The following is a 15,357-nucleotide window of genomic DNA, read 5'->3' as shown; positions in this document are numbered from 1 at the left end:
CCCCAGCCTGGAAAAAAAAAAAAAAAAAAGGCAAAGAAAAGAGTGGCTAATCCAAGAAAGTTACTCCTATCATTATAAGTCTTTCCAGTTCTATTTAAAGAAGGCAAAAGAGCCAACAGAAGAAGCTGTGTTTTGCAGCCCTGCATAAACACCCGCAGATAAGGGTGGTACCAGGTGTCAGCTCGCCCTGCAAAGTCACTGAAATGTCAAGGATTGTTTTTCCTCTACTCCCTTTCTCTTTCCTCCGACTGGGAACTGCCAATGTTTATTTAAAAGATATCCCTTGTATTTGGCAAGAATGCCAGCGGGGCAGACGTTAATGGATTATTATTTGGAGCTGGAAGGCTGCCAAGGTGATAAGGATAGCCTGCCTACCCAAAGGCCCAAAGCCATGCCATTAACAGTGGGAGTCAGAAACGAAATCGTCCTGCCAGATGCTTTGCTATACCGAGTACAGCAGAGACTTTAAAAGCGAGCTGCCTCCAACTTCTATTTGATCTGACCTATAAAAATAATTAAATAAGTAAAGAGGCAGACGCAGGCTGTAATGGGGGACTAATCCATCTGTAAGACCCCGGGTCTGATTCTTCTCTTTCGGAGCCGCGTGGAGAATTTGTTCAAACCACCGTGAAGTCGCTGCCAATGTTTCTGTTCCTTTCTCTGCCCTTGAACTAGATCTCAACCTGGAAGCCTTGAACTCAACTGCTAAAAGCAGCGCAAGTGAGAGACCTCATTGTACCGCTGCAGCTCCGACAGCAAAATGACAACAAAAACATACCTCATTTTTAGCTCTGCTCCGAGCAGGAGGAGCATGTCCTTGTGTAGCTTTCCCCACAGTAAAATGGCTAATGCCAGTACCCCCTGAGAAGGCGAGCCTGAAGGAATGTGATATTTTATGTCTGAGATATATTTAGATTAACATTGTTTACTATTAATCTTCTCTGCAAAGCCCTTTCTTTCCCAACAGACAAAAAAAACGACCAGTATCGCTCCACCCTTGTTATCATACGTTCTTTGGGAGACGACCTTTCCCGTGGCCCATCAGACAGCATGCACTGCAATTAAGGTGCTTATAATACAATTTAGTAAAAGCAGGAGCTGGGGTGCAGTAGCATTTACTGCTGTGATTGAAAGCCTTAAAGGTTATGTGGAATTTACCGAGTAGTCATTGTATCTGTTTGGAGCTGACAAAAAAAAGAAACTTTGTGCTCATTTGAGAAGTTCGCCTGCCTCTAATGAAGTAAATAGAGCTGCTTTTCTACTGCTCATGAATACATGCAATGAGGTATTACCCCAGACAGGTGTTCCCTCTGAAAAGAAAACACGCATAAAGATTTAGCTACTTTTTTTTATCTGGATTATTTTTTTTTCTCACCTTACATCTGCCTAAACCAAACCCACAGGTGCATATACTGGTACCTCAGGGAGAACACACAGCCCACCTTTGCTGGTGACCTCTCCTGGCTCCAGTGTGGACCACAGTAAAGTCAGGTTCAGAGCATGGTAACAGCCTCACGTAGAGCAGTCACTCATTTCGTACCAAGGGTGATGGCTGACACTTCCAAAGGAAATTCAGTGCCAAAATAAAAATACATTTCTTTACTTCTGACATTTCATTGGGCCTTTTTGCAACCGCTCCTGAGGTTTTTAAGCAGGATTATTCTCTGAAGCAGGACTCTATCAGCAGCATAAAATTCAGACATCCTCAGTATCCTCATCCTCAGTATTTTAGATTAATACCCAAAATGGAATACACAATTTAACCAACTCTAGATTTATTTTACTCCACAGTCCTCAAGGAGAATCTTCACAACAGGAAGGTGCTAATTGCTGAAACTCTGCTGGGTTGTCAGTTGTGAAAGTTATTGAATTTTTGGATGTAGCTTTGTATTAGCACCAATTCCTGTGGTGATTATCTAATGTGGAAGTTGCTTGGTTGGTTGTTATCTATGCGCCTTGATCTTGTAGCCATGAATTACCGGAGATTAGGAAAGGTAAGTCAGTCACCCATGTATGTAGTGCGTGGGGTCTCCAGGCTCTGATGCCACAGGCAAAACAGTTTGTAGAGAAAAGAGCACTGCTGCAAAGAAGGATAAACAACTCGGGCCTGTAAACACCATTTATTATTGTTTCTTTATCATTCACTAGGAAACAAAGATTGTGTTTCTCAGCAGCAGTTTTACCATCACAAACAGCAATCTGATTCCATGGTATCACAGCTTATTCCTAGCACTAGGAGTGGGTGCACCAAGGAAGGACAGATGGAGGCTATGCCACAATCAACATTCAGTAGGGTGTCTGTCCTCACCCACTCATCTGCCTTCTCATTCCTCTCTGCCTGCTCTGGGACTGCTCTGACCCCACCCCGTAAGCTGTTTCTTCCATGCTGTCTCCTTACTTGTTTTTCAAGAGCTTTCTTGCTGCCCACATGTGTCTCCTCCTCCTCCTCTTGGATGCTGTGTTTTGTACAGAAGCAACAGATTGCTGCGATGTTGTCCTTTTGATCTAATGAGAAAAACTCCTACAACAATGATGTGCATGTGTTTCTTTCCACATTATTTAGCAGCAGGGTTTGGAGGCACACATCTCTCACGGGGTCCTACTTTTTCTATAGGTCCTACCTTTACTGCCTTTACAGCTTAATAAGCTTTTTCCCCCTCCAGCCCCAAATCTACACAGCCTGATGTGCAATGCTTACTAAGTCCTTAGTCATTGTATATTTGTCCACGGCTTGAGCATAACGCAGGGCTTTCTGAAGTCAGACAGAAAAGCCTTGCTGGCTTCAGTTGGGGCAGAATGGGCTCCGGGGTCACTGCTAAAGCACTGGTCCCTTTTCTCTGCCATCCCACCTCTGACAACAGCTCATCAACGGGATGAGCTCTTTGTGGTTGAGCTTTACAGGGATATCAAGTTTCTTTGTCATTTTTGCTCGTGATCACTTTATTTCTGAATCATGGACCCAAGGATAGATTTTAAAACTGGCAATGATGATTCCTTGTACTGATGCTCAGATCTCAAAAGCCTATATTCTCACACAAATAAATTTAGCCTTTCAAATCATCTGGGAAAGATAAGAAATAGTTGTACCCATCTTACTACAGTGAGGGAGTTACAGATCTGCCAAAGGATAAGCCTGGGCAGTGGTGGTAAGAAAACCCATCTCCAAAAGTTGCTCCCCAAATCGTTTTCTAAGTCACTTGGAGCATCAACCAACAAATAACCTGAGTCTTTGTGCCGGGGTTAATCTCAGGGCAGAAAGCAGCACTGCTCAGCACACAAGCTAACTCTCACCGACCGAAGGAAGTATAAAAGTGCATTTTCTTAGCCATTAGAAGTTGTACCTATCAAAAGGAACTTACTGCAATGAAGAATATAAATTCTTTGTCTCTCATTCCCTTCAACAATGTAACACATTTTCTTTTTAGAAAATTGTTCTTTACATGTCTCACCTTCTTTCTCAGCACTTCACTAGATCCCTTATATTTCTCTGTACATTCCACCTGCCTTTCAAAGTCTCCTGTCTCCCCCCACAACAGCACTGGTGGGCTCTTTCTACCACTGGTACTGACTCAGCCTGGGACCATGCACGGTTCACTACAGCTCCCAGGGCTGCAGTATGAACCCCATAAAACAGCTACTTCACTTCTGGAGGCTTGAAAGACTATGTATGCCAAGTGCTAGCTCAGCTCCTCCCATGCACGCACCTGACGAGAGTGTCACAAACCAGTAAGGGACCAGTCAGCAAGGGTGCAGTGCTCTCTTGGAAGAGACAGAAAAGCGAGTCTGCTACAGCGTAGAAGATGTATGAAGCCACACATGAAGGCTGGCTGTTCATACCCCTTCATGTGAAACCATACATGAAGGCTGGCTGTTCGTACCCTTCTCCCTTCGATCTCCACTACCAAGGCCACAATATTAAAGTATGACATGTCAATGTATATATTGGGGAGCCTCATGGAAGTTAAGACCCATAAGCTCCCGTGCGAAGCCACCTTAAAACACCTGGCAAGCCCTAGGCACAGCAAGGGCAAAAGAGTCCGTGTTGCATATGTAATTAGTTTGGACTTATTCTATTCAGCTTATGATGCAGAGTCCTCTGTACATTCAGGGACCAACCATCAGCAGGCCTCCTTTGTACTGCTGCTGGGGATGGGAGAGGAGGTCTTCTCTACTAGGGTTCTGAGCTTTAACAGAATCCCACCGCACATGGGATTCTCATCCAAGAATAAAGTGCATTTCCATTACTGCCAAGCAGACTGAATCTCTCTGAGAGGATGGTGACACGCTACACAAGACAAATGTGTCCTCCAGAGGAGGGCCATGAGGATGATCAGAGGCTGAAGCATGTCTCCTAGGAGGACAGGCTGAGAGAATTGGGGGTGTTCAGCCTGGAGATGAGAAGGATCCAGGGAGACCTTAGAGCCCCTTCCAGTCCCTAAAGGGGGCTACAGGAGAGATGGGGAGGGACTCTTTATCAGAGAACGTAGTGATAGGATGAGCAACCTGGTCTAGTGGGAGGTGTCCCTGCCCAGGGCAGGGGTTTTGAACTAGATGATCTTTAAGGTCCTTTCCAACCCAAACCATTCTCTGATTCTATGTACATAGCTTTACTCTTTTCAAACTTCAGAGTGCTGATGTTTTTTTCTGGTGTTATAGTGTCTTCTTGGTCGCAGCAAGGCAGGACAGTGAGCATCCATTCTGAACATGCTCTCTCAGAGCACAACCATGAACTCAAACTGCTCCCATGCACTTCATTAAAGTGGAAGGAAAAAAGAGCAATGCTCCTGGAGCTCACTTAGGTCAAATACAAGGTTTCATTTGCCCATTTGCCTCATTTTGCCATCATCTTGAAGGCAAAAAATAGGGGGTGGGAAGGCACCAGGAGAGAAAAGCATCATAAATCATTCAGTGTATTAGCAGGAGGCTGGATCGGCAAGCCTTGCTCATTTAGCTACCTTAAACTTCATCCAACCTGCTTATCCCCCAGCTGCAGGAATAACAGACCACTTGAAAGGTAATATTTTTGCTATTAGTGAAGAAAGGAAAAAATGTGATCTTTGCTGTAGCATGGGAATAATTTTTCCAGAGCTACATAGAATGAGCCTGAGTGAACACTGCTATTTTTGGCAATAACCCTCCTGCTTAGCTCACATCAATAATTTTAATGCTTTATTTGTGGTTTGGGCTGTAAGCAATGGTGAAAGCCTGCGGAGAAAAAAAAAAAAAAGTGGCAAAATTTGCTAAATAATTTTGAGTTCATGACATTCATAAAAATACACGAACGTTTTCAAAATTCTTAGAGTCCATACATGCTCATAAAGCTGAGCTATGAAAGCATTTTATTTTACATATGCAAACATCACCGAATTACTCTTTATGAGGTTTTAATTGGACCTTTAAGATTTCAGTGGTTACAATGACAGACTGTCAAACACACTCTTAGATTCCTGTGTCTTGCAATGTCATTAATACAGAGAATCTCATGTTTTGTCCCAGTAGAGTTTTTCTCAGTATTTTTCACTTTTTATATCACAGCAGCACCCAGAAGCCCCACTCAGAGGTCAGGGCTCTGGTGTTTCAGGTGCTGCATAAACAAAGACCTAAACCAGACTTTCAAGGTCTCAAAGCACTTTACATTTTATGGGGAGATACTTCACGACAATAATTACAGCTTATGTTGTACCATCTTCATTGCACTCCTACAGCGGTTTTGACCCCTTTGTAGGTGGCCTGCTTTTCAGAGCTGCAGAGATCCCAGTGCTCCCTCTGAACATCACTTCTCCTCCTACGTGCCACTGCTTCCTTTTTCTTTTTCCAAATCTGCTTGGAGAAAGAAAAAAAAAATAGCAGTACCACCGGCCTATATTTGGAAAAAGATGTACCAGAGGTGGGGATTTGTCCAGTCAAAAAAAATGTTGTCTCCCAAAGCTCACTGTAGACCGGTCACAGGGCTTAAACAACTATTTATCTCAGGAGAAAAAGCTTGATTCTTAACTGGAGTAAATCGGCAAAGCTCAGTGAATCTACTCTGATCAACCCTAGAATTGGCTCAAGTCACAGTAATATGCACTAAGCAAAACTATTTCATCATGGAAAACCAGATAAAACTGCAGGCACATCTGAACACTTAGGAATAGGCAGAAAAGTCTTCCCTTCCTCTATTTACAGAGCTTATTCAAAGTGTCTTTAATTTGTCAAAAATACACCAAAAAAGTATATAGTTGGCCATCCCCACAAAATCCACATTAAAGCATGAACTGGCTCATAACAGTCCCAACCCACCCAAGTATTCACTATCTCTTAAGTACAAGAGGAATCATGCTCTAGTTAGTCATACTTCTCAGGTTACTGTAGTTAAGCATGTACTTAACTACTCTGGATCAGACAAGGAAAAGTGTTAGCTGGGAAAATTTTGTCTCCAAGAAAACCAAGCAATGAAGACCCTATTAGCATCTATTGAAGAATAAAGTTATTCTCATATTTTTAACAGGCAAACAACTATACAGAAGCACTGGTTCAGGCTCAGCAGATATAGTTCAGGACTGTTGCTAAGCGAGTAACTTGGGCTAGAGGAGGAATAATCACTTTTACTACTCCCTAGCAACTCTGTTTTTTCCCTAAAAATTACATGTTTAAGTTCTGTGAATTGTGCAGCCAACATCTAATTCAAAATGACCACATTAACAGAAGGAAGAGCAAAAGTGCAAGAAGGGAAATTCTAGTGCCTTCCTCCAGTCAACAAATACACATTAACGATGTCAGGCTGAGACTTACACGTACAGGGTTAAGTGACCAGTAAATTTTATTTTATTTTTTTTTAATTGGAAGCTAACAGGGTAGCAAGGCCATCTGCATCATGTTTACAACACCATGTACTGGTTGCAATTAGAAGCTGTGGATTTGATCATTAGTTCATTGGTTTAAAGACAAATGCATTGGCTGAAATACAGTCATGCTGAGTTTAATAACAGCAATTGCAGAGTGCATTATTTTAGTTCATGTTAGTACTGTGAAGACTTGGGGAAAAACTGCTTGGCAGACAAACCCATCTTTTAAATTCTGTGGAGCAAACAACCGACACGTTGGCTCCTTGCCCCTTAATCAATGTATACCCAGAAAGTACATCTGGACCAGTTTCCCAACTGGGCAGTACAGCGTATTCTGGGCTATTGCCCAAATAAGCCCCTTCTATTTGTACTCCTCCTTTGTTTGAAGAACCTCAAAAAGCATCAAGCCAGACAGCGAGAATGAAAATGACCTATAAATCAGCAGCCCTGTGGACTTGACATGCACCTCGAGGGCAAGAGACCAGTTCCAGCGAGTGATCCAGAAAACATAATGTTCTCTCTTCAAAATGAAAACCCAATCCTAAAACGTAGTGATTAAGACCATTCCTGGAAACTGGAGATAGAGGTTCAAGTCCCTCTGGAGAAAAGGGACTAGAGCTCAGCTCTCTTACAGCCTGGGTAAGAATTCTCTTTATTAGACTCACTATTATTTAATTCTATAAATCTAATTATTAGTATTTGATAAAATATTGATGCATTCACAACAAAGAAAATATTATCGATTATTAGATAAATTAAAGATGAAACTAACTGGGAGCAGTAACAACTGCATTTTCTAGCAAAATTACAGTTCTGAAAAATAAGCTATAATTATAAAATATTAATGCACAGCCACCTTGGTCAGTTGTGTGTGCCTCCTCAAACATTCATAACCAATAACTCTGCAATTGCAGCAGGATCTTCGCTTAGGAGAAGATACGAGTTTTCACAATGTCTCTCTCCAAGATGATGGGTTGTTCAAATTGTGTAGACCATCTTCAGCCCAAGAACACTCCTTCCTTTTCACGCATCTCTTTAAAACCAAAACTGATATGTGGAAGTACTGTAGCTTTGCCGCATAACCTTCTAGCTCAAGCCACCACCTCAGGCACAGTTACTGTGAATCATTATGTAGAAAAATATTACCCTACATAAGGCAGCAAAAGGACATTAGAAAGAATATCAATATCTATATACCTGGAGCCCGACACACTAGAGAGTCACTCTGGTATAACCTGATGAGAACGAGCAAATTTCCAATAGCATAAAGCTGGAATAACAGTGGTTGAAAGGAACTAAATAGGAATCAGCCTCAAACTGATTAGGGGCCATAAGGGAACATGTGGCCTCAATCACGACAACGCTGGGCTTTGAGAACAAAAGCTACTTCTCCCTTTCATAGCGACACTTCTTGAATTACATCCTCCTTTGAGACAGGAGACGTAGGCCGTGATACACAGATAACCACTAGCCTAGGCAAAAGACTTCCTTCTGCTCTACACTACTTTAATTATCTTGAGCAGGATTTTACAAATAAAAAGCACTACTTCCTAGCCCCTCGTTTCAGTATATTCGACCCGTCACGATATATTCCAGGGGCCACAAACCACATGCCCAATATGCCCCCAAACTGCAGTTCAAATAGCATATGGCCACGGGTTTCCGAGTTATTATTTGATAATACTGAAAGGTATGAGGGTGTGTGGTCCATCAAAGGCATCTGAACGGTTCATTCACCCTACAGCGAAGGAAGGTTTTCCCATGCTGGTATATTTTAGCCTGCCTGTAATTTGAAAAGGATGATTTTTAGAGCTGGTTACAATTTAAACCTTCCAACTTTGAGCAGTTTTTGGACTATAATGTCAATGTTCATTAGGGGAGGGAAATACGAGAAAAATTCCATTAAAATTTAAAACGTTTTAGATAACTATTTGTTTTACTTCACATTTGGAGGGCTTCAGCATCCTTGTACAAGCGTTATTACACTAAATGCAGCATAATGAACTTTAGTGCAGAAGGGAAGCACAGTCGAATTCAGCATCATGTCTCCTCACACATCAGAAATGTATATTTTAGCCTAATGTGCAAAAACATTATGTAAATGTCCTTTCCCCTTCCCATTCTTCCTAACTTTCAAACCAAGTAGTAGACTGCAAAGACATTTAACAGAGCAGGAGAGATTTCTAAGATATTAAACTTCTATGAACTGTGTGAAAATAGGTATGTGGGTAGACAAGAAAAAGGTGATTAGTGCTTTCAGCAAGGGAAAGGTTGCAAAATGGGCTTGAACTTAATGAGACATCGCTGACTATTTTCCACATTGGAAATGAGAAGCATGATGCTTTTCCCAGTGGTAAGATATTTAATTACAGTTTTGACCTTATATTCACTAAAAAAAAATCCAACATAGAAAGCCAGAGTCTATGTATTTTACTACTCCTTGCTTGGGCTAAATTCCTTGTTTAGAAAACAAGGTAACAAGAAAGTTTTCTGGTTAAGATAGTTAAAATGGGAAGTGTGCAGACAAAGAAAAGACAATAGCAGCATTTTAATTTAAAATTTAAAAAAAAGGAGCATCTGCTAAGTTTGGTGAGATTTCCTCCTCTCACCCCAACCTGCAAATATAAACAGATGGGGTGCCTCAGGTAAAAGATATCTGGCAGCACGGAGAGATCTCTTCCCACTGGTAATGAGTAGATGGATCATATTATCTTAGTAAAGTAAATATGATTTTTAGCCAAAATGTCAGTTGTATTTCATGGGTTTTTTTCCTTCCATTTCTGAACAGATCATTCTGGGTTCAAGGTGAAATCATTCGGCATGTTGCTAGGATTGATCTGTAGAAAATTACGGATTAAAACAACCCGCCCAAACCAATAGCAAATGACCAAATACCGCCACTGTCACACATTTCATTTGGGCCATTGCTGCAGCCTCAAACTTATCATTTGTACTGGGCAAAGACCTCCTGATGCAATTAATTCCTTTTAAAGAAGTGTAAAGACAAGTAACGTTGATGAGGTTGAGTGCAGAGTTTCACCTTGTCGCCTTGTCACCTTGGCGCAGGAGTCCCGGAAGGCTGCACAAAGCAGCCATTCAGAGAACAGGAGGGCTCTCATTGACAGAAACACTTTCCAAAACATTCTGAACTGGAATTTTGGTGGAAGGTGTTACACAGCTCCAAATATTTGTTTCTTTGTTTCCATGGGAACAACAGCACAGTGGTTTAATAATAAAACAACATCGATCCTCTCAGTTTGAGAGAGTTCCTTGATTTCTGTTTTGAGTTAAAGATTTATTTTTCCACGGCTTTCCCCTCTCCCCAACAACCACCAAGTTGCAGAGTTTAATGCCCTTTCAGTACTTTGGGGGGGATCCAAAACGTTAAAGACAAGTCTTGCAAAACTTGTAGTCTCCTGCTGCGTATTATAAGCCAAGCACTGCATTAAACACATTCTAAGATGTCCACATTTTGTAGATTTAGGTTATTTCATATCAGATTCTGAACATAGGCAATTCTTCAGTCGCTCTCCCTCTGTATTATGGAGACTTGACTTAATGTCATTGGAGGTAACTGGAGTCCAGAAGTTGGAGCGTAAAATGTTGTCAGCACTCGGACTTGTAATCCTAGTTGCAGAAAGAAGGGAGGAAGCAAAAACGTGGTTATTCACACAGTTTTATTTTTAAATTTTATTATTCCTAATTCAGACCTCCTCTCCGGTCCATAGGAAGAGGAAAACTCTTCCAGAAGGTGATTCAGAGCAGAAGTTTACTTGAAAAGCTTCTGCAAAAGGCAGCTTAGAGTCATCTGTTCGTTAACTACAGAGAGAACCCAGGGACAGTGCCCTCTTATGTCAGGCACCTAGATGAATGTTTAAAGTTGGGCTGCATTTACATTCCGCAGGGATTGTGTGTAGTTTTGCTCAAGTTACTGTTCCTAAGAGTGGTTTGTTGTGTGAAAAACTGGAATCGACACTCCTTTCATCGGTGGTTTCAAGACTGAAGGATTTTTTTCCCCAATGTGACAGCGATGTATGCTCATACCTTATTCCAAAACCTGATGTACAAAATTGAATATGTACAATTCTTACTAAAATATCTGATGCTCTTGAGCCATCAGCTGGAAGTGGAGATTCTAAAATACACAAAGGATGTTCTTGCCTCTCAGTGAGATGTAGATGTTTAGGTACATTCTCTGCCTTTCCTGCTCCTAAGCATTAGTATCACTAATATTATTAAAAAAAACCATGGAAATTGTGGCCCAGGTAGCTGCTCTGCTAGAAGTGAATCTTGTCTAATAGACTACGGAAGGGTACAAGGAGAATCTCAGCACTAGTAAATACTAACCATGCCACTGGAAAATAAATAGAGACTGACAAATTATTGTTGACGTAATCCCTGTGAGAGTGTCTAGACTAAGGGAGTCAAACCTACTGTCCGTAGGCTGAAGCTGGCTCCCTGGAGTCTTTCCACCAGCCTACAGTTTCTTGTGCAATATCCACTGCAATTCAGCCGACAGGCACCTGCTTGCTCGTCGGCCGAGAAGGCCAGAGAGCATAGACAGAGAGACGGGGAATGAATTCTGCTCCCCCTCTCCAGCTGTCTTGTCTTTCATTTCTGCTCCTCCAGCCCAGAAGCAATGCAGGAATCCCCAAAACATCTACTATCTCTCCATCTCTACACGAGGCACAGCATCTCCAGATCTGGAGAGCATCTGAGTCTCACAGCCTCACTTCGTGTTCACAGGTCTGAAAGCGGTTACTTTTCCACCAGCAGTGCCTCCCTTTTGTCTCCTGCCAAGGGAAAAGAGAGTCAAGATGCAAAGGAAAGATTTTTTTTTTTTTTTCAAGTGTAGATGAAGAGAAGGGTATTGGAAGAAACCCAAGCAAGAGCCAGAAATGACTAACATGGACAGAAAGGCCCAGAACAATCAGAAGTTGGAGGAAAAGCCGGGACAGAGATTCCTTGAGGAAGCAGCTCCCGAGAAGAAACGTAAGATACACAGAAATGTTTCATTAAGGCATTTTCTTCTTTAGGCAAAAAGCGACTTTTTTTTTACTTCAAATGAAATCTGTAACATTCAGAAATAAATAAATCTCTCAGCGGTGTGACAGGAGTGCAAAATGTGTCTCTTCACTCATCACCCACAGACTTGAACTGAAATAGTAATTTGGCCCTTGCCAAGGTGTACAACCACTTAAATAGCAGTGCTGTAAATCAAAAGGTCCCCACAGTCTCCACACAGGCAAGAGTTTGAAGGTCACTAAGCATGATGCAAGAGTCAGGCATGAAATATCTCTAACCAGACCTGGTACTTGTACCTTATCATCAATACTGGGGGGAAAATAAAAATATCTATGATCCACCTGCGGTCCTTCACATCTGTCAGAATGGGGTGAGGTAAGGCAAGCAGAAGCTAACAAATTGGTTCAGGTAGACAATATCCTACAGCCACTCTGCTAAAACATAACAAAAACAGCTTCCCCAAGCAGGGTGGAAATGAGAACTTCCCTGAGATTTGGCAGATCAAATAGTTGTGGGCAGTTTTGACATTTCCCTAACATTTATATCTCTCATCGGGCAGGTGACTTCATTCTTTATGCCAAATAAACAATCCAACGCTTGCTCACAGTAAGGAGGCTTTTGTAGTTATCTCCGTGCCATCACATCACCAACATCAAAGAGGAAGAACACCCCCTTCCCAGTGATGAAAACACCCCAGTACCTGTGGTAATTCAAGGCCTGATTTTGTGAGAAGTGGCACAACATGAAAGTCGACTGATAGGTAAGCTGCTAGAGACGGTGAGTCCCAGCAGAATCCGCTTTGTTCCCACAGATGCCCGTGGCCTCAATGGCCAGCCGCGTACACCACCACCGGGCAATGAAACGTCCTGCTGTTCTCCAGGCAAGTGACTATCACTGCCAGTTTGGTTAAATTACAGATGCTGCAAGAGACTTAAACAAATTATCAAAATGAGCACAGCAATCAAAAGCATCAAACACAAGAAATCACTAGTTGTCCTTCGGCTCAGGGGGGAAGAGGCTCCACAGCTACTTTGAGTCTTGGGAGAAAAGCGCTCCACTACTTGGGGAGAGAATCCAAATAAATCCCATTTCCTTGGGGAACTTACGTCTCGCTCTCAGCCCGCCTTTCAGATAAGTCACTATTTAAGCTCTTTCACTGGACTTTTGGCTGAAGCCCACCACCTATGTGTTGTTTTCCCAACAGAGAAAAAGCAGCTGCTTTCCCAAGACCTGAGAAGACCCGTCTGACACGTTGTACTCAGGGCAGAACAAGCAGGGAACCCTCCTGACTCTTGGTGACATTACAACCGATCTACACAAACAGACCTAATCTTTTGGTTTTCTTCCAGTCAAACAACGCTTTTATTTTTTTAGTTGCTTCCACCATCTCTGTGTTACCAATGACTAAGACCAAAGAGAAAAATAAAGCACAGAGAAGGAAAATTAATAAAAAAAAAAAAAAAAAGAAAACCCTCTGTAAAAAAAACATTGCCTATGCCAGAAGTATTAGTTCACGAGTCTGATTACTGGAAGGCAGTCTAAAGCCCTGCTTAAGTAGAAAAAAATAACCAAACTAAACCAAAACAAAACCTAACAACAATATGTGAATTAACTCCTCCCCAAGCTCTACTGGGGGCTGTAACCTTTCTGCAGACGGAACCATCCTCTCGGTTAATAGATCCCCGTTTCACACTGTGTGTATCTCTCCTGGCCCACGAAGGACTAACCATGTTCTGAGGCACAGAGAGAAGACCCATGAGATTGCCACGGTAAAGGTTTTTTTCTTTCTTTAAATAGATGTCACTCAATACAGAAATTCAGACCTTTTGAGCCATTCTGAGGTTTTGACTCCTGTTCACCTACATCTCAAACAGCTTCAAAAACTTCTCAAATTCTCCAAATTCCAAGGAGACATGGTGAGACTCCAACTTTTTGCTTTGAGATTTCCAGATGAAAGGCGATAGTCAAGTGCCAAATACCACAGGTTTCTAGTGGTCTCCAATATCCTGAAAATATGTTATTTTTAGTATGTGGTTGGCAGAGAAAGGAAGAGTTAAATCTTGGACCAGCATCAAATCTGACTGAAAATTAGCAGCTAGGAACATCCTCTTTGATTATTTATTCCACTTTCCCATATCCGAATAGCCCCAGAGGGGTAGTAACGATGACAATCACTAGGAAAACACCTGATGACAGCAGGTTAGTACAGAGCATTTGCATGGCTCTCCCCAGGAAAACATCCTAGAGTTTGTTTCCTCCTTTTTGACGAGCGGACTCCTGGGGCAAGCAGGACGGGCTGTCAGAAAAGGGCCCCTTGTGCTTCACTTCAACTCCTCCACTGCAAGACTTGTAAAAGAACAGAAGGAGACAAGATGAAAACCCCAGACAATCCACTTCCAGATGCCTTTCTTATTTTCTCAGAGGTCCTTATGGCGAGAGAACAGCCTGCGGAGCGCCGAGGCAAGTTGCTTGTATTTACAAACACAGCACAAGAAGCACATTACAATTTGTCAGTGCCCGTAAAGGCTTCAAGGCCTTTTCTCTCCATATCTGCTAGCTGCTTTCTAAATTAAGAAACATGATCTGCTGCAGTTTTAACAGCATTTTGTTCTTGATTACACTTGGCACGATGCTGGGCCAGCCCCGTTTAAATCACTGGAGTGTCTGCAGGCACCAGTCAGCATAAAATTGGAATTCACGCCACTTGCCCGCAGGGTGGACAAGGTCTAAAAGAGGGATGGTCGAGCAGGACACAGTTCTAGCATCGTATTTCTCATTTATTCAATGCTAAATCAAAATTCAGATGTCAACACCACTCTTGCAGCACTCTGGGTTTGCCCACGCTGTCAGACAGTAGCTGAGTCAATGGCTGTGAGTTCTTCAGCACCATCTTCAACAACCAGCACATCTCCTGCACCACAGGATGGTCTCGTTCATCTGCTTCCTGCCCGTTGTGTTCAAATCTCACCCCCACGCCAGTGCTATGCTGGGGTCTCTCTCTCCGTCATGCTCCCTGCTCGATAAAGGCAGCAGGTCAGCTTGATCGGTGAGACATCAACCAGCTGCATCTGCATAGGGAGGCGCAGAGCAGGAGGGGATCCACGGTGCGGCACTGCAGCTGGTGTAGGCATGTTTGCTCCCGAGGTGCAGAATATACGATGACATCCTTTAAAAAAGTTGTTTTCTTAGTGGCAGTCGGTGCAAAGCTATTTGGAACATTTTCCCTTGGCAAGCGATGAGGTCAAGGTAAATGATTTTGCCCCTCTACCGGGCTCTGGTGAGACCCCACCTGGAGTACTGTGTCCAGCTCTGGAATCCTCAGCACAGGAAGGACATAGACCTGCTGGAATGAGTCCAGAAGAGGGTCACGAAGGGCTGGAGCACCTCTCCTATGAAGACAGGCTGAGAGAGTTGGGTTTTTTCAGCCTGGAGAAGAGAAAGTTCAGGGGAGATGTTAACGCGGCCTTCCAGTACCTAAAAGGGGTCTACAGGAGAGATGGGGAGG

At 42.7% G+C, this 15,357-nt stretch overlaps 1 long non-coding RNA gene across 1 annotated transcript in view; it reads right to left on the bottom strand.

Annotated features, from left to right (window-relative positions):
- Nucleotides 1–5,369: 5,369 nt before the first annotated feature.
- The window catches only part of LOC141467036 (uncharacterized), a 72,154-nt gene continuing 62,166 nt past the window's right edge, over nt 5,370–15,357 (bottom strand). The window contains exon 5 of the long non-coding RNA XR_012463326.1: nt 5,370–10,454. This is a non-coding gene — a long non-coding RNA (uncharacterized lncRNA). The remainder of the gene's footprint in view (nt 10,455–15,357) is intronic.

The sequence above is a fragment of the Numenius arquata genome, chromosome 8 (assembly GCF_964106895.1).
Source record: "Numenius arquata chromosome 8, bNumArq3.hap1.1, whole genome shotgun sequence".
In the NCBI taxonomy this organism is placed as follows: Eukaryota; Metazoa; Chordata; class Aves; order Charadriiformes; family Scolopacidae; genus Numenius; species Numenius arquata.
This window is presented reverse-complemented; position numbering and strand designations above follow the sequence as displayed.